Source organism: Centruroides vittatus, unplaced genomic scaffold (assembly GCF_030686945.1).
Source record: "Centruroides vittatus isolate TY-2023 unplaced genomic scaffold, ASM3068694v2 contig_390, whole genome shotgun sequence".
Lineage (NCBI taxonomy): Eukaryota > Metazoa > Arthropoda > Arachnida > Scorpiones > Buthidae > Centruroides > Centruroides vittatus.
The window spans coordinates 120,602-136,774 of NW_027122206.1; the positions used below are offsets into that span (position 1 = coordinate 120,602).

The 16,173-nt window shown below is 32.3% G+C and overlaps 2 non-coding genes across 2 annotated transcripts; one reads left to right on the plus strand and one right to left on the minus strand.

The window, feature by feature from the left end:
• Window positions 1-5,949: 5,949 nt before the first annotated feature.
• Window positions 5,950-6,054, plus strand: LOC136975869 (U6 spliceosomal RNA). The gene has a single exon (XR_010880841.1). It is a non-coding gene; the product is annotated as a U6 spliceosomal RNA (small nuclear RNA).
• A 6,988-nt stretch (window positions 6,055-13,042) lies between these two features.
• Window positions 13,043-13,147, minus strand: LOC136975870 (U6 spliceosomal RNA). The gene has a single exon (XR_010880842.1). It is a non-coding gene; the product is annotated as a U6 spliceosomal RNA (small nuclear RNA).
• Between the last annotated feature and the right edge of the window lie 3,026 nt (window positions 13,148-16,173).

Here is a 16,173-nt window from a genome sequence, read left to right on the forward strand (position 1 = left end):
TCTAATTTGCATAATTATAATGGAAAATTATTAACCTTTATTAAACAGATTTAGTTATTGTGTATTAATTAAATTCATCGGTTTTTGTGAAAGAATTCTTTAAAACTTTTAGCGTTTATTTAGAAACTTTTTGTCACCTGATGACATTGGACAAGAGCATTTTCGTTTTGTTTATTGTATACGACAGTTCGCGCCAGATTTCGTAAAGTGCGGTTTAATAATTCTGTGTTTCTCGTTTTTTCGAAGTTCACTGCGATAATTTTTTATTACGTGGATTCATACATTTTGCGTTGATTGCAATGGATATTTTAAGGCATAAAGTTTACTGTGAATTAGTTCTAAATTCAGAAAGAAAAGTTGAAAATAATTTATTTTTCGACAATTTGGGAAAACTGACTTTTGGATATAACATATGGATTTACATGAAAGTATGTATTATTGGGCTACTAATTTATTTATGTTTATGTGTATTGTTGTACTGCAACTTACTTTGTTTCACTACGTTAGAGAAAGTAGGTCACACATTGGATTTCTGACATAAAACTGTCGGCTTTCTCAGAGTGAAGCGGACCTTCTCAATGAAGTGTGTTTTAGGGAAGTTATGCTTTCTTTTTCTGATGCATGCCAATTGTGAAAATTGTTTTTAAAATTAAATATCGGTCAATGACGATAACATATGTTATAAATGTGAAGATGAATATAAAAATATTTCTACATTTTTTTATTGTTTTGTTGTTTCTTAAAGATTAATTTATTTAAATTTATTATATGTCAAGTAAGTTTATTTACAAAATGCTAATATTTTAATTCGCTTTAATATTTCGGCGTAAATTTGAACAAGGAATTTTAAAATTTTAAATAAACGATATACTGAAATTTTCTTTTATTTACAATGATTACGTCACTTCTACAGAAAGTAGAACACGAGACGACCTTCACCCACATTTCAGTCTGGGGGGAAAGGCCGCCAGTTGTAGTCATAACAACCTTTACGTCTTCTATTGTTGTGGATGAAATTCGTTAACTGTCAATTACATTTTCTTGAATTTGATTCGCAGGTTGGAAAAAATCGTCATTACTTAAATGCCTAAAACTTTAAAAAATTTTATAAAATTGAAAATAAATTCAAAAGTTTTGAAAAAATCGTATCGGATGGAAAATCAAAAAAGAATTTAATATAAATTTGAAAAAAAAAATTTAGCAAAAAATTACCGCGAAAAAAATTCATATATAAAAAAATTATGTGATAATAAAGAACGATTTTTTCTTTACAAGTCGTAACTGTTTAAAAATTTTTTTTCCTAAACGGAAACGAGAAAAACGCGTGGGAAAATTCTTAAAAAAATTCCCACGGTTTATCTCCACAACTAACTGGTAGAGCCGAGACCGACTGTTCCACTGTTAAGAGGTTAATATTCAATAAAAGCTGGCAAAGCCCCTGGAAATGATGGTGTCCATCCTGAATTCCTGTTACACAGAGGCAAGTACACTAAGTACTCGGGAAGACTACGCTCTAAACTTTTTCTGTTATTTAATTTTTTACTTTTTGTAACAGCCACTATTTAAATTCCGATCTCCGAAATGGTAGACTGACACGTCAACTGCCTCGGCTATTTTGCAGACCAACTGCGTTATAGCCAATAATGTATTAGAACTTAAAAAAGAAAAAGTAAAAAATAAAATGGTATTTGGACGTATATTTAAAAATATTCTAAGTAACGCTATATCAGCCTGTAGTCGGAAAGAATCTGCTCGCACCTTTATTTTCTACATTATGAGGGAGAAAGAAACAAAAAATCATTCGTTCTCAACAATATATTTGATTTTTATTGGATTTAAAGGTACAAATATAAGGTCAGAATAAGCCATTAATTAATTGCTACGCCAACGTTTCATGAAATTCTGGCTATGACTATTGGCCTTGGACTTACAGATTGACTCGTAGCGATTTTTATTGTAACTCTTTAAAAATACCGAGTCAGTTATTTTTCTCACTCGAATTAATGTAACATTGGTAAGATCAACAGCTGTCTCTTTTTTCCCTATATCTGTTTTGATTTTTGGAAGAGTTCTTTTTTTTTCGAAAAATATCTTTAACAGGAGGAAGCTGACGAATATCACCAAACAAATAGAGAAGGAATCCACCAAACGGCTCATTTTTCTCGGGCTTTATCTCTTTTAATCTTCTCTCGATCATGTAAAGCATTCTTGCACCAATCATTGACATTTCATCGATGATGATGAATTTGAGCGACTTCATTGTAATCTGGAATCTCTGTGGAGTTTCTCCATTTACAGGTCGAAATTTCGTACTAACGATAGGAAGACGAAGAAGAAAATGGATCACAGTGGCGTGCCGTGACATTTGATGATAAGGAAGCTGTGTTTCTGTAAAAAGTCGACTTACAGGGGCAATCAATCGATTGCGCATCAGGGCCCGTTCGTATTCGTTTGTTCGATAAGCCAGTAAAAACCGTATACTTCTTTAAATGTCTTTTTAATAGATTATCTGACGTTACAAATTTCTATACATGTGATAAAAAATGATAAGATTACTATTATATATTCGAATATAAATTCGTATATGCATATTTTCAATGGAAGCGCTGTATCATCGAATACGGGACGGCTTCCACGGCCAAAATATCTGAATCGTGTAAAGAAGCCAGATTATACACATTCGCGCATGCGCTTTACAGAGCACCAACCTCTCGCGGTTTAGCTGGTGGATGCTACGCACCAAAATATCGTATAACACATCCAATGATTCTACCTAGGGCGGGCACAGCTTCCCTATCATCAAATGTCACCCCACGCCACTTCATAGCATGCAAGTAATTATCTCTCCGTACCCTTCGTCTGCTTCATTACTTATTTCACAAATTGCACGGACATCTATGCATCAGGATCCACAGAAATGGGCTGAACTACACTATTTTTCACGCATTACACAGAATCTTTTTACGTTGTTATTGTCAAACAATCGGTCTCTCCGATGGTTTCACCGCCACGGCAGTAGCTTTATTTCCGGAGGCACTCCCTGCATTATAGCATCCTCCATATTTTTGTTCGACTTTCTTAAGGTTTTCATCTGTAAGTAACTTATTGACAACCTCTGGACAGATTTGAGGTAGGAGAGAGCGGGGCTAAAAGTTCCCGGGGTAAGTTGTTCCGATCGAAATAGCTCAACAAGGAAAAAATATATATATAATTAGTAAATATGTCATGAAATCGAACGTTTCTGCGCACCGACGGCAGCTATCTTAATCAGGCCAGTGATGTCCGGTACATTGGAAACAGAGCCTGTACGTCGCTGATCCACATAAGTAAATATTTTCGTGTTTAATATTTTTGGTACATCTGGCGAATTTAAATAGTTAGCGATTAGTTGTTTGGTATTTTTATTCAAAAATATATCGAGTATCTTGATATACTACGCTAAAACTGTATATGTCTCGTTACCTAATCTAGTAGCTGCTGTTTTGAACCCATGTGCTATCGGGGCTAGATGTTCCCTTCTTTCGGGGCATGTTGTGACCTTGAAACAACTTGCCCCAGTTCATCTGTACCGGTAATGCAGTAAAAATAATGTTTTTTTCCTTTTGCAGTATGATAACTTATATTCGAAAAACAACACGGGGTTCTGTATCTCGGGAGTTGATGCAAAGAGCTGCAGATGCAGTTATTAAAGATGGTAAAAAAAAAAAATAAAAACTGTTGCCAGAGAATTAGATATTTGTCATATGACGTTATATAGATTTGTAAAGAAGTTGAAATCTGGAGTAGAAAACGCTGCGATTGGCTACAAAAAAGTAAAATTGGTCTTTATTGAAGAACAGGAAAACAAGTTAGCAGAGTATTTGTTAAATGTAAGCTTTACTGACGAAAGACAAATCTTGGATCAGCCAGGGTCATCAGGAGTTGTAAATTTGCCTGCAACTTCTGGTGTTATACAAGAACTTGGAAAGGATGTTCCTTTCTCCCCTTTTCTTTAAGTAAAAGTTATAAATGTTGAAACATAAAAATGTTTTCTTTATAATAAATTTAAGAAAAACAACTAATTATTGATAAGATATTATTGATTAGTCTTTAAATAAATACTTAGTTAAATAAATTATTGTTTTTTTTTTACATATTACACCTTCCATAGATCTTGTAACAACTTGCCCCACCCTGTTAACAACTAGCCCCGAACCGGGGTAACTTTTTACTTTCTGACTTTAGGTATTGTATTATTAATTATAAGAAAAACTTACAAAAAATCAACCCCAAAAACTGTATTTATAGCAAAGTTAGATATATTACTAAATTTTAATCTCTTAATACTTATGCTAGAATTATGTTTCCTTAACAAAATATAAGGTTGATTAAAAAACGGAACTTGTAGCCCCGCTCTCCCCTACTCAGCCCCATATTTGCTTTGCAGCCAAACATAACCGGTTTTCCTTGTACCAAATTCAGTTCAGGCCATATGTTCTTTAGTCCATTTATAACTTGGTTCGCAAATTCTCTCCCATTATCTGATTGAAGCACACTTGGAGCACCTGTAGTGGTGAAGATATCAAGTAGCTGGTAAGCAACTTCTGCTCTTTTGCTTTTCCGAGGTCGAAATAATATAAATTTGGTTAAATGTTTTTGATAATTGAATATAAACTTGTATTATTTATAAATATTGCTTTTTTCTTGCTGAGGTTGTGTATTACCGTAAGTTAGGGTATGTACAATTTTAAATAAACAAGTTTAAAGAATGCAAACTTTATTCCAAAATAATTTTGATTTTATCAGGTATACAAAAAATAAAAATAACGAGTAATTATTATTGTGACGATGTCACAATAGCGGGCTTCAATTTTTTAGATCTTGATGCACAATGCTCTTGATTTTAGTAGTGTCTTGCTCCTACTCATTATACTTTTCCTGTTAACAAGAAAGTCTTGCCGATCGTCTATCTAACTGTTCTTGAGAAATTTTTGACTTAAAATAACATGACTTCCGGTAAAAACCAGAAGTTCGTATGTAATTAATCGGGACCTTCGATTCCTAAGCTTTCCATACTTGGTCTCTATAGATCTGGAATTTTAAAATTACAGTTACAATTAAAATCAAATAGTCCAACGATTTCTCTATTGATCTACATCTACAGATTTTATATAGTTTCATTGAATGCATTCCATTTTCCACCGAGAATCTTATGCCATTTAAAATGAATGCATTAAGGACTTAAACAATATTGTTTATTTTTGAAATAAGACACACAAAATGTCTCTTCACTTTTTTAATAATAACATAATATTGTACTTAAAATGATAAGTTACTTGTGTATTATACATTTATTTACATTATGCATATACAAAATTCTGGTTGATACCGGTATAATCTTTTAATGCATCTTAGCTTTTTACTTTCCATGATTCATTTGCTTGTATAAACGAACATTGACAATTAATGAATAAATGTTTTTAACGCCGAAAAATGATTTCAAAATAAAAATGAAACAACTGATATATCCCGAAAAAAACAATAAATTCAAAACATATTTTTGGATGCTTCTGACAATTAGAAGAATAATGCGAATAAATTATCCAAAGTAATTTGAAACGATAAAGAAAAATCTTGTTGGAGAATTGTTATTTCCCAATTTAATAACTCTGTTCCTAATTAATACATTTCAACGGAACCTTCGCATTTAGTCTTCTTTTGAAATTTTAATCTTCAGATTCCACAAACTACGAAAATGGACGGAATGTTATGTGTTGCGCTATTTTTTAAGGTTGACGATTTTCGGGATGTGGGTCATCTCGTTGAGAGCTGAGCCGAACTGCCATTTATCTACTACTTGCATTACACAGGGTCGACGATCAAAAGGTAAAACAGGATGGCGTGTATCGTCAAAGTACTCTCGATTGGTTCGCTACCTGAAATAAAATTGGAATTATGAATAATCAATTGATACAACTTCGGTACTATAAATCCTAAAATTGGAACGACACAGAGAAGAGTAGCGTGCCCCTGAGCAAGAACGACATGCAAAATCGTCAAACGTTCCATATTATTATTTACTCTTGGGTCTTGAGACTTGTTGTGTAGTTGGATAATACTGCTTGTGGTCTTTAAAAACTGATAATACTACTACTACTGATTATTGAAACATCTATTGTTCACAATAAAAGACTTATAACAAACGAAATTCATTGTTGAGCCTTCTAACTTATTTCAAACAACAAATACAACTTAAAAATCTCATCGATCTATAATATTAATTTAAATTTTTCTTCTAATTAATAATACCTACGTTCCGTTTGTCCAAAAAGTGTACATTTAACGACAGTTTGATGTCAACTCTTCAGTTTTACAATGAAAGAGCCGAAAAAATGACGTCAAGTCATTCCGGACGAAACGAACTAGTCTAACATACTAGATAACATAGTTGGAGAGTCAGAGCAGAATTTTGCTCACCAGGGTCGCTGCGGCTAAGATTCGAAGGAAAGTGGGCCAAGTATATACAAAACACATAAAACTGATACGGTAACTCGACTTCTAAACATGAGACCTTTCTGAATATAAGAAAATTCAGAAGAAGGAACCGTAGACTCTTTTTTCAAAATGCAGGGCTTCCGAATAAATGGCAAAAAGTAATTGCACAATTAATTTTTATTTTTGAATAAAAAATTATTTATTTATCTCCATTACTTTAAAAATGCACTTTTTATCCTTCCTCAAAGATAATTTTGTTTCGTATTTAAAAAGTTGGTTTGGCCTAAAATGATTTTCTAAATAAAAATTCAGAAGCTTTCGCAAAATATATTTTTTCAATAAAATCATTAAAAATACCTTAAATTAATTATTACAAAATAATATAAATTAATGGTATTGAAATCACTATAACACTAATTCACGGTATAAGACAACGAACGATCCACAAAACATCAAATTACTCTCGGTGTTCACCAAGTCGGTCAAATGTGCCGCTGTCAGCGTAAGAAACATAAAGGGCCGATTGCAGAGACAACGTTTAAAGGCCGACGGCGGTTTACAGATCGGGTAGACCGCGGGTCAGAAAAATTTCATTGCAGAGACAGAGTTTCACGCTTGCCACAATGTAGACAGCGATTAGAAACAAGTTATTTGACCTACTTTCTAGACTCCCTCGATAGCAGGTTTAGAGAGCATTTTACTTGAGTATAAGACGCCATATTCATTTGTTGGTCGTATTATAATGGATATTCTGAATTTAATACATCTTGCGAACGGGACGAATCAAGAACATTATTCATCTCGGCAATTACGAAGAGAGAGGGTAATGCGAGATCGGAATAATCCTATGGAAATCTATTCCGAAGACGAATTTCGAATTCGGTATAGATTTTCTAAATCTGGATTCGTTCGCATTTTAAATCGTATTGGCGACGAAATTAAACATCTAGATGGAAGAGGGTTGCCGTTAACTACCGAGCAACAATTATTGACGGCATTACGATTTTATGCCACCGGAAGCTACCAGAGGGTAGCCGGTGATCTTATCGGAGTTCACGTCTCTACTGTATGCAGGTATCTATCAAACTATTATTAAATAAATTTAAAAAATTGTTTTGTATAGTGTTAGAGACGTTTATAAGAATGAGGTCTTATTTAACGTTTGTATAAGTTATATATTGCATTTTTTATTAATTATCGTTATATCCTTATCAGAACCATCCAAAACGTTTCAAAGGCATTGGTTCATTTGAAGAATGCCGAAATTGTATTTCCGACAGAATCGGAACTTCCATCTGTTAAACATGATTTTTCGGTATTGTCCAAGGATAACTTTCCTGGTATAATTGGGGCAATTGATTGCACCCATATACCTATCCAGTGTCCTGACAGCAGTAGAGCACAAGTTTTTTATAATAGAAAATCCTATTATTCTATTAACTGCCAGGTGAGAATTATTTACATATATCATCATCTTTACTTAATTATGAGGTTAAGAAAATAACATATTTAAGTAAAATTTCAATAAAATACAATTTTATTGTTCTCCACAAATATTTTTGTAACTAATTTATTGTAGCTTAAATGACTATTAAGTATGCAATGGCCTATATATTTTTCTAACATTTTAAATTGTTATGCCTTGTTATGAACAGTTATATTCTTGACTATTTCTTTGACATGAAAATAAAAATATCAAATAATATCTTTGATATCTCAACCTGATAACTTTAATGAAAATATATAATTGATGCATGTTTAAATGTATATTTTAGGTCATCTGTGATGGAAAAATGAAAATTAGGAATATTGTTGCTCGGTGGCCAGGTTCAACACATGACAGCAGAATTTTTTCAAACAGCAGTATTAAAGAAAAACTTCACCAAGGATATTGTAATGGATATCTTGTTGGTGACAGTGGCTATCCTTGTTTGCCGTACTTAATGACCCCATTTCTACATCCGCAGAATCACGGCGAAAGACGGTACAACAAAGCTCATTCACGAGCAAGAAATATCGTGGAGAGATTATTTGGGGTGTGGAAAAGACGATTTCCCTGCATAGGAAGTTGTCTAAGAACGAAATTAGACAACACGCTCAATATAATAATAGCCACTGCAATTTTACATAATTGGGCCATTGATTTTAAAGAGGAGGAGTTTCTGATTGAGCATTCAAATGAAGAGAGAGAGGAAGAAAGTTCAACAGTGAATGAGCAATCAAGTTCAGGGTCTGCTCTTCGAAGATCTATTGTACTGCAACATTTCACTTAAATGAAACAGTACTGTAGAAATTTCACAAAAGGTCCTTTTCAGGACCATACAATTTTGATAAAGAGTGAGCCTATCACAGACAAAATAATTCTCTTTTTATTCATTTTAAATAAAAATATTTCTTAACATAACCTATGTAACAAATTAAATAAACATTCATACAATTGTTTTATTCATTCATATTTCCTCAAAAAGATTTAAATTATGATTTCTATGTTTAATGTTTGTTCTACCATATATTTGGTTATTTTACACTAAAATTAAATACATAAAATGTCAACATAAATCTGATAATGTGGTTAAAAACAGTTTTAAAGTCATTATAGAATTTATTCATAGAAAGCTGAGCTAAAAATATAAATTAATGTCTTCATTTTATTTACAAATTTCAAAATTTTGTTTAAAACTTACATTTTGGACTTAGCACATTACTTAGATATTTTACAATATGGAATTTTCATATTTTATTACTGATTTTTAATCTGTTCTACATTCTGTTACAAAAGTATAAGGAACACCATAAATTTTGTGATTTTTCAAAATTTATTTAAACTTTTTGATAGAAAACAGTTTTATATGTTTTAAAACATATTTTTGTCAGCAATTACTAAATCAGTTTTACCTCTCCATCCATTCCACTCACCTCCAAAACCACCCCAAATCATTACAGACCCAGCCTCTTGTTGTTGGCTTATTTTAACGTTGCTTTCTCTTCTTAAATTATGCCAATATGAAAACCCGTCAGGGCCATCTAAATTAAACTTCTTCTCGTCACTAAACATTATTTCTAACCATTTTTCAGTTCATCTCATCTTGTCATTAGCCCAGTTTAAATGCATTGATTTGTGTTTGGCAGTTAAAAGGTGGTTTCAACTTCATTTTTAAATAAATTACATTGTCATTGCTTTTTTAAAGTTCTCCAAACAGTCACATGAGATAAATCTATTTGTAATTCAGCAGCAGCTTACCTTGTTGACTTGCTTTTATTAATTATAAGCTTAAGAACTTCTCTCTCATTTCTTGATGTTAAACATTTAGGCTGTCCTGACTTTCTTTTTTGCCCATAATTTTTACCTTGTTGGAAAACATTTTGAATAGCATTTGTACATCTATTTACAGCAACAGAAATTTGTCTGAGAGACTTGCCTGAACCACTCAAATAATAAATTTTATGTATTTCTTGCTCCTTAAGTACAGTTCCATCAGGCATTGTTGAAAATGTTTATATAACATTCAATAAAACATTCAAAAAAGCCACCATGACAGTTAAAAATGATGACATCTCACCCTAGTCATGATAATTATAATCTTTATGTTCTTATATTTTTTCTTTGATATTCTCCCATCATCTAATTGTTTATTAATATGATATGACCACTCTTAACTAAAATTGTTGGCCCTGAAAAGGGCCGTTTTAATATTTATTAAATACATTTAGTTATTTTCTAATAATTTTAGTTCTTGCAGAAGTTTCAACTTTCTTAATCTTAATAACTCTATGTTAAGTTGTTCTGCTTCTTGCTTTTTCCTCTCTGTATCTTGTTTTATATTCTCTGTATCTTGTTTCATTTTCTCTGTTTTTATGCCCTCCTCTATTAGCTGGATTTGGGCTTTCTCTAATGAATTAATGCTATAAATATAATATAAATCATTATTTTTTAGAAAGTAATTATTAATATTTAGTATTATTTTATCTGAATATTATTTACCGTTGTCTTTTGGGTGGTGGTGGATCATCTGCCACGTTCACATTTTCCCTGACAGCTACATCACTTATCACTACAGGTGAAAATATTGCTGAATTAGAGTGTTCATTTGTAGATGTAAGTGATTCAATATTTTCATATGTAACCATAAGTGGCGATGGTGGATCATCTGGATTGGGTAATGGTTCAATACTGTCACCCAAAACAGATAAAACCACTTGTGTGGAGGGATTCAATGATAATGGTGCTGGTCCTCCACCTGTTATATGTGCAGCACGTCGGTTATTATCTGCCTCTTTTTTGGCATCTATTTTTAATCGCTTCCAGCAACCTATAACATAGATCATAAGATATACTTTTCTAGTAAATTTTTCTTAAATTAAATACAGTCAAACCTGTTTTTATGCAGTGGATAGGAACCGCATAAAAAAACCGCATAAAAAATTGCACAAAAAAGACCGCATAAAAACAAATTTGACTGTATGCTATTTTATTATTTGTATATTTACATAATCTATTAATCTAATAAATAGAAGTAGGGATTAGTAGGATATGAAATCTTGATTCAGAATAGAGTTCTACAATTCGGACTTTTTCTCCTTACTCTTTCACATAAATATAGATTGTACAAAGTAATTTTCATTGTAATAAATTTAATGTAGGTGATTAATAATCGTAACTTTCTATTTTCTTTTTATTAAAATTTTGAATTATTATTCTACTTTGATATTATTAATGTTAAAAATATTGGTAAAAAATATTAACTAACATCTTATAATCTGAAATGAATATTTTACATTCATACTTGCCTTTCAATTGTGCTATTGTACGAGCTGCTCTACAGGGAAATGACGAAGAAAATTCGTTTTGAATCTTCTCCCATGCGGTTTTTTTTGACGCTAGAGTACGGTTATCATACCCCTTCTCTTCAATTACGGGATAATCTTTAATAATTTCCGGCAGGACGTTCTTTTCTTCTTCCGAAAAGTTCCTACACGTTTTCGACACAGTCGCCATGTTTCTGACGTCACACGAATAATCTGATTGGCTGAATTACTCCTAAAACAAGGGAGTAATGGCGAAGAAAGTAACAGCCAATGTTTTGCCGAGATTCGTTTAGACGACGTCCAGAAATAGACTGTCGTCGTCTTTGCAATGCATTTTTAACCGCGGTTCAGCCAGCCATCGTCTATAGGCCGTTCTGTTGTTAAACGTCGTTTAACGTAATCTCTGTCTTTGCAATCGGCTGAAAAGGTCACCTAAACCTGATGAAACATACTTCTCAGAATAATCAACACGAAAGTGAATCTAACTAGTTTCTCTACTTATAAATACAGTGTTTATGTTAATTGATTGATTAAAAGTGGCATCGGATTTTTGTTAAAATATTTCTTAAAAATTACTCTGCTTAAAATGATACTTATATAATGTCCCATAAAAAACTGGTGAAACCAGGTTGAAAAAGTAAAGCTCAGCAAAAACATCTAAGTAAAGGAAACTTTTTAAAGTTGCAGCATAAGAATATTTGATTTGACGGTAAGACTCAACGTGTCAATAAATTACACATTACACAGACTACAAATACAGAAAATTTTGTATGAAGCAATGTCCCCATGATAATGAATCGGAAAAATAAGCATCTTCACAGAAAAATGCTTCAAGCTTTACTTTGTGCCTTAAAGTCGTTGCATGTACTTATTTGACTTAATGAATTTGACAGAACGTTAGAACATTTTTAAGCAGTATCAGTGAAAAAAGATTGAGGCACAAAGTAAAGCTCGAAGCCTTTTTCTGTCACGTTGTTTATTTTTTCTATTTATTATCACTGGGACATTGCTTCATCCGAATCTCCCGTAGTTGTAGTCCGAGTAATGTGCACTTGACACGTTGAGTCTTACTGTCAAATTTGCTTCCAATATTCTTATGCCATAACTTTCAAAACGTTCCTTTATTTAGATGTTTTTGCTGAGCTTACATTTTTAAACCTGGTTTCAAACCAAATATTTTTCAGTCATCAATTACTGTATAATAGAATTATAAAGTAATTGATGACTGAAAAATACTTGAAATCTCATTAAAAAACTGGTGAAACCAGGATTAAAAATGCAAGCTCAGCAAAAACATCTAAATAAAGGAAAGTTATGGCATAAGAATATTGGAAGCAAATTTGACAGTAAGACTTAACGTGTGAAGTGCACATTACTCGGACTCTCCAACTATGTTATCTAGTATGTTAGACTAGTTCGTTTCGTCCGAATTGACTTGACGTCATTTTTTCGGCTCTTTCATTGTAAAACTGAAGAGTTGACATCAAACTGTCGTTAAATGTACGCTTTTTGGACAAAAGGAACGAAGCTATTATTAATTAGAAGAAAAATTTGAATTAATATTATAGATCGATAAGATTTTTAAGTTGTATTTGTTGTTTGAAATAAGTTAGAACACTCAACAATGAATTTCGTTTGTTATAAGTCTTTTATTGTGAACAATAGATGTTTCAATAATCAGTAGTAGTAGTATTATCAGTTTTTAAAGACCACAAGCAGTATTATCCAACTACACAACAAGTCTCAAGACCCAAGAGTAAATAATAATATGGAACGTTTGACGATTTTGCATGTCGTTCTTGCTCAGGGGCACGCTACTCTTCTCTGTGTCGTTCCAATTTTAGGATTTATAGTACCGAAGTTGTATCAATTGATTATTCATAATTCCAATTTTATTTCAGGTAGCGAACCAATCGAGAGTACTTTGACGATACACGCCATCCTGTTTTACCTTTTGATCGTCGACCCTGTGTAATGCAAGTAGTAGATAAATGGCAGTTCGGCTCAGCTCTCAACGAGATGACCCACATCCCGAAAATCGTCAACCTTAAAAAATAGCGCAACACATAACGTTCCGTCCATTTTTGTAGTTTGTGGAATCTGAAGATTAAAATTTCAAAAGAAGACTAAATGCGAAGTTTCCGTTGAAATGTATTAATTAGGAACAGAGTTATTAAATTGGGAAATAACAATTCTCCAACAAAATTTTTCTTTATCGTTTCAAATTACTTTGGATAATTTATTCGCATTATTCCTCTAATTGTCATTGCCATTTTTATGTATTTTTTAATATGAATTTCAAGTCTTTTAGTGTATTCATCAGTTTTATATTTTTATATTACACTAAATTTGTCGGGAAGAAATATTTGGACTCTTTCTATTTATTATTCGGTATTGACACCATTATGAGTTTATTTCAATATTGAATCTTAAATAATTTCAGTTGATATCTGAATATTGATAGGCTATGCTTAATTCAAATTTGTGTAACTTTTCAGTTGGAACGAATGCGAGCTTACCAATTGCATTCACTTTTCCCAATGTTTCCATTTAAACAGGTTGAAAGTTTTTAATATTTTATTTCAAAAATTCATTTACCATCTTCCAATATACATCGTTAACCCTTTCCATGCGGAAAACCTTTAGCATTAAGTAAATAGGTGGAATCCGTTATGCGGCGCATTTTTGCGTTTTTTGGGTAATTTTTTAAATCGCGATATTTCGTTTCAATATCGCGCTATATGCAATATGTTTTTTGTGTTTGATTAAAAACATATTACAGTTTACAATTGTATAATTTTTAGTTTTATACATATTAAAAATAATATGAAGTTTACGAACAAATTTGAAGGTTACGAACAAAAAAAAAACTTAATTTACAGAGAATCGCTGAACTTTGTACATCTGTTAGATAGAAACATCTGTCCTCTATTAAACAAAACAAACCGCAGCTTTCTACCTAGAGCGGGGAAGAAGGTATTGTCATTTTTCACACTATGTCTCTAATTACTTAGCTGGGAGAGTAGTCGATTGTTATCGTGAAGCGACACCGATTAGTCAGCTGTACGACTGTGTCAGTGGTAGAGCTTTGCTCTTACTTTTGTAAAATAATTAAATGTATTCAAAATATATATGAATTCATATGACAAAAATTTTAAAGCCAAATTAACTGCGCGAACACTTTCCATTGACTTACTATAGGAAGGTGGAGTTTCCCGGGAATATTTATCGCTAGATAGTTTTAAAAACATATTTACTCGTTTAAATATTGTCGAATTAGCTGATTTAATTTCAAAGTGCATTAAATTAGGTAATTAGAATTAAAAATCGATTTAAAAAGCGAATTTACACTGATTGTTTACATTTTACTTCAAAGGTTGAAGGCGGGGCTTTTCGCGGCAATTTTTTTGTTTCATAAGTCTGTGATTAGTTAAAGTAACGTCAACAAAGACAGAAGAGACTCAATAAAACTGTAGAAGGAGTTTCCCTTTGATTGTTTTTAGCCAACTGTGTAGTTAACTGCGAAGATTTACTGTAGAATAGTAGGGGATGTATTTACCAAAATATTTATGGCCCAGGGGTAGTAACAAAACGTTTATTGGCTTAAACAACGTCAATCGACATACAGAAAAGCGAATCAAAGCTAAGATCTCTGAAAAACTCGAATATAACGCAAATTAATCAAAGTTTTTGATTAATTTTTTAATTTGGACCGATCGGTCCAGTTTCGCATCACCGATAAACGAAGAAGTCACGTGATACGGACCGATCGGTACCTAACCGCATGAAAAGGGTTAATCACATTTGAAACATATAACTTTTATGTATTGGCAATGATCTATTTCGGAAACTGTCGCGATTGCAGTTTTTACCGTAATGGCGATTGTGTCTAGTCATTGCGGTGTTTCTGGACAAAAAAATCCGACGGAGAAGAGTGAGACCTTGACGATGGTTCTGTAGCTTCTAATGGAATTCATTTCCTGTAACTAACTTCACCCAGCAGACGCATCCGAAAATATGTTAATGTACAAATTCGTTTTTTATTCCATATTAATATAACGGAGTAACAATAAATAAGAATATAATGAGTTACACAACTTGCTTGGATAGGATCATTAACAACATAATCGTTATCAATAATTCTATGTAGATTAATTAAGAAAATTAATTCTTTACTTTCCCGGCTGTTCAGTACGAATAACGAGGGAAAGTATTGGAATCGAGTCAAATTTGACCCTCCGAGTTTTTTTGAAAATTTCCATGCTGTCTGAACCTGAAGAAGTAGAATAGAAGGAAAAGAAACTGGGAAAAAAATTCGCTTGTATGTGTGTGATGGTTTGTATATCGTTTAATACCTGAGTATAGGTAATGATTACGAAACGAAATCTGGCGGAATAGTTTGTGTATGAGGGGCATTGATGCTGTTAAATTTTCGTAGCTAAACAGTGGCGTGCCATGACATTTGATGATAGGAAAGCTGTGTTTCTATAAGAAGCCGACTTACAGGGGCAATCAAGTAATTGCGCGTCAGGGCCCGTTCGTATTCGTTTGTTCGATAAGCCAGTAAAAACCGTATACTTCTTTAAATGTATTTTAACAGATTATCTGACGTACTTAATAAATAAGAAAGTTCAATATAATTACCTCCGTTATTAGATTCAATAAATTCCCTACGCCCTCTAAATGCCAATTCTCGCTTTCAGAAAAAACATATAACATCTATTAATTTAGATGTATCTATTAATCGTGATTATCTCGTTATAATTTTCAATATTTATTTTATATTGTCTACCAATGTTAAATTCTATTCCCATTTGATTTCGAAATTGCTTCAATTTTACGAAAGAATCGTCATTCGTCATAAATTTTATCGTCAAAATGTCGAAATGTTTT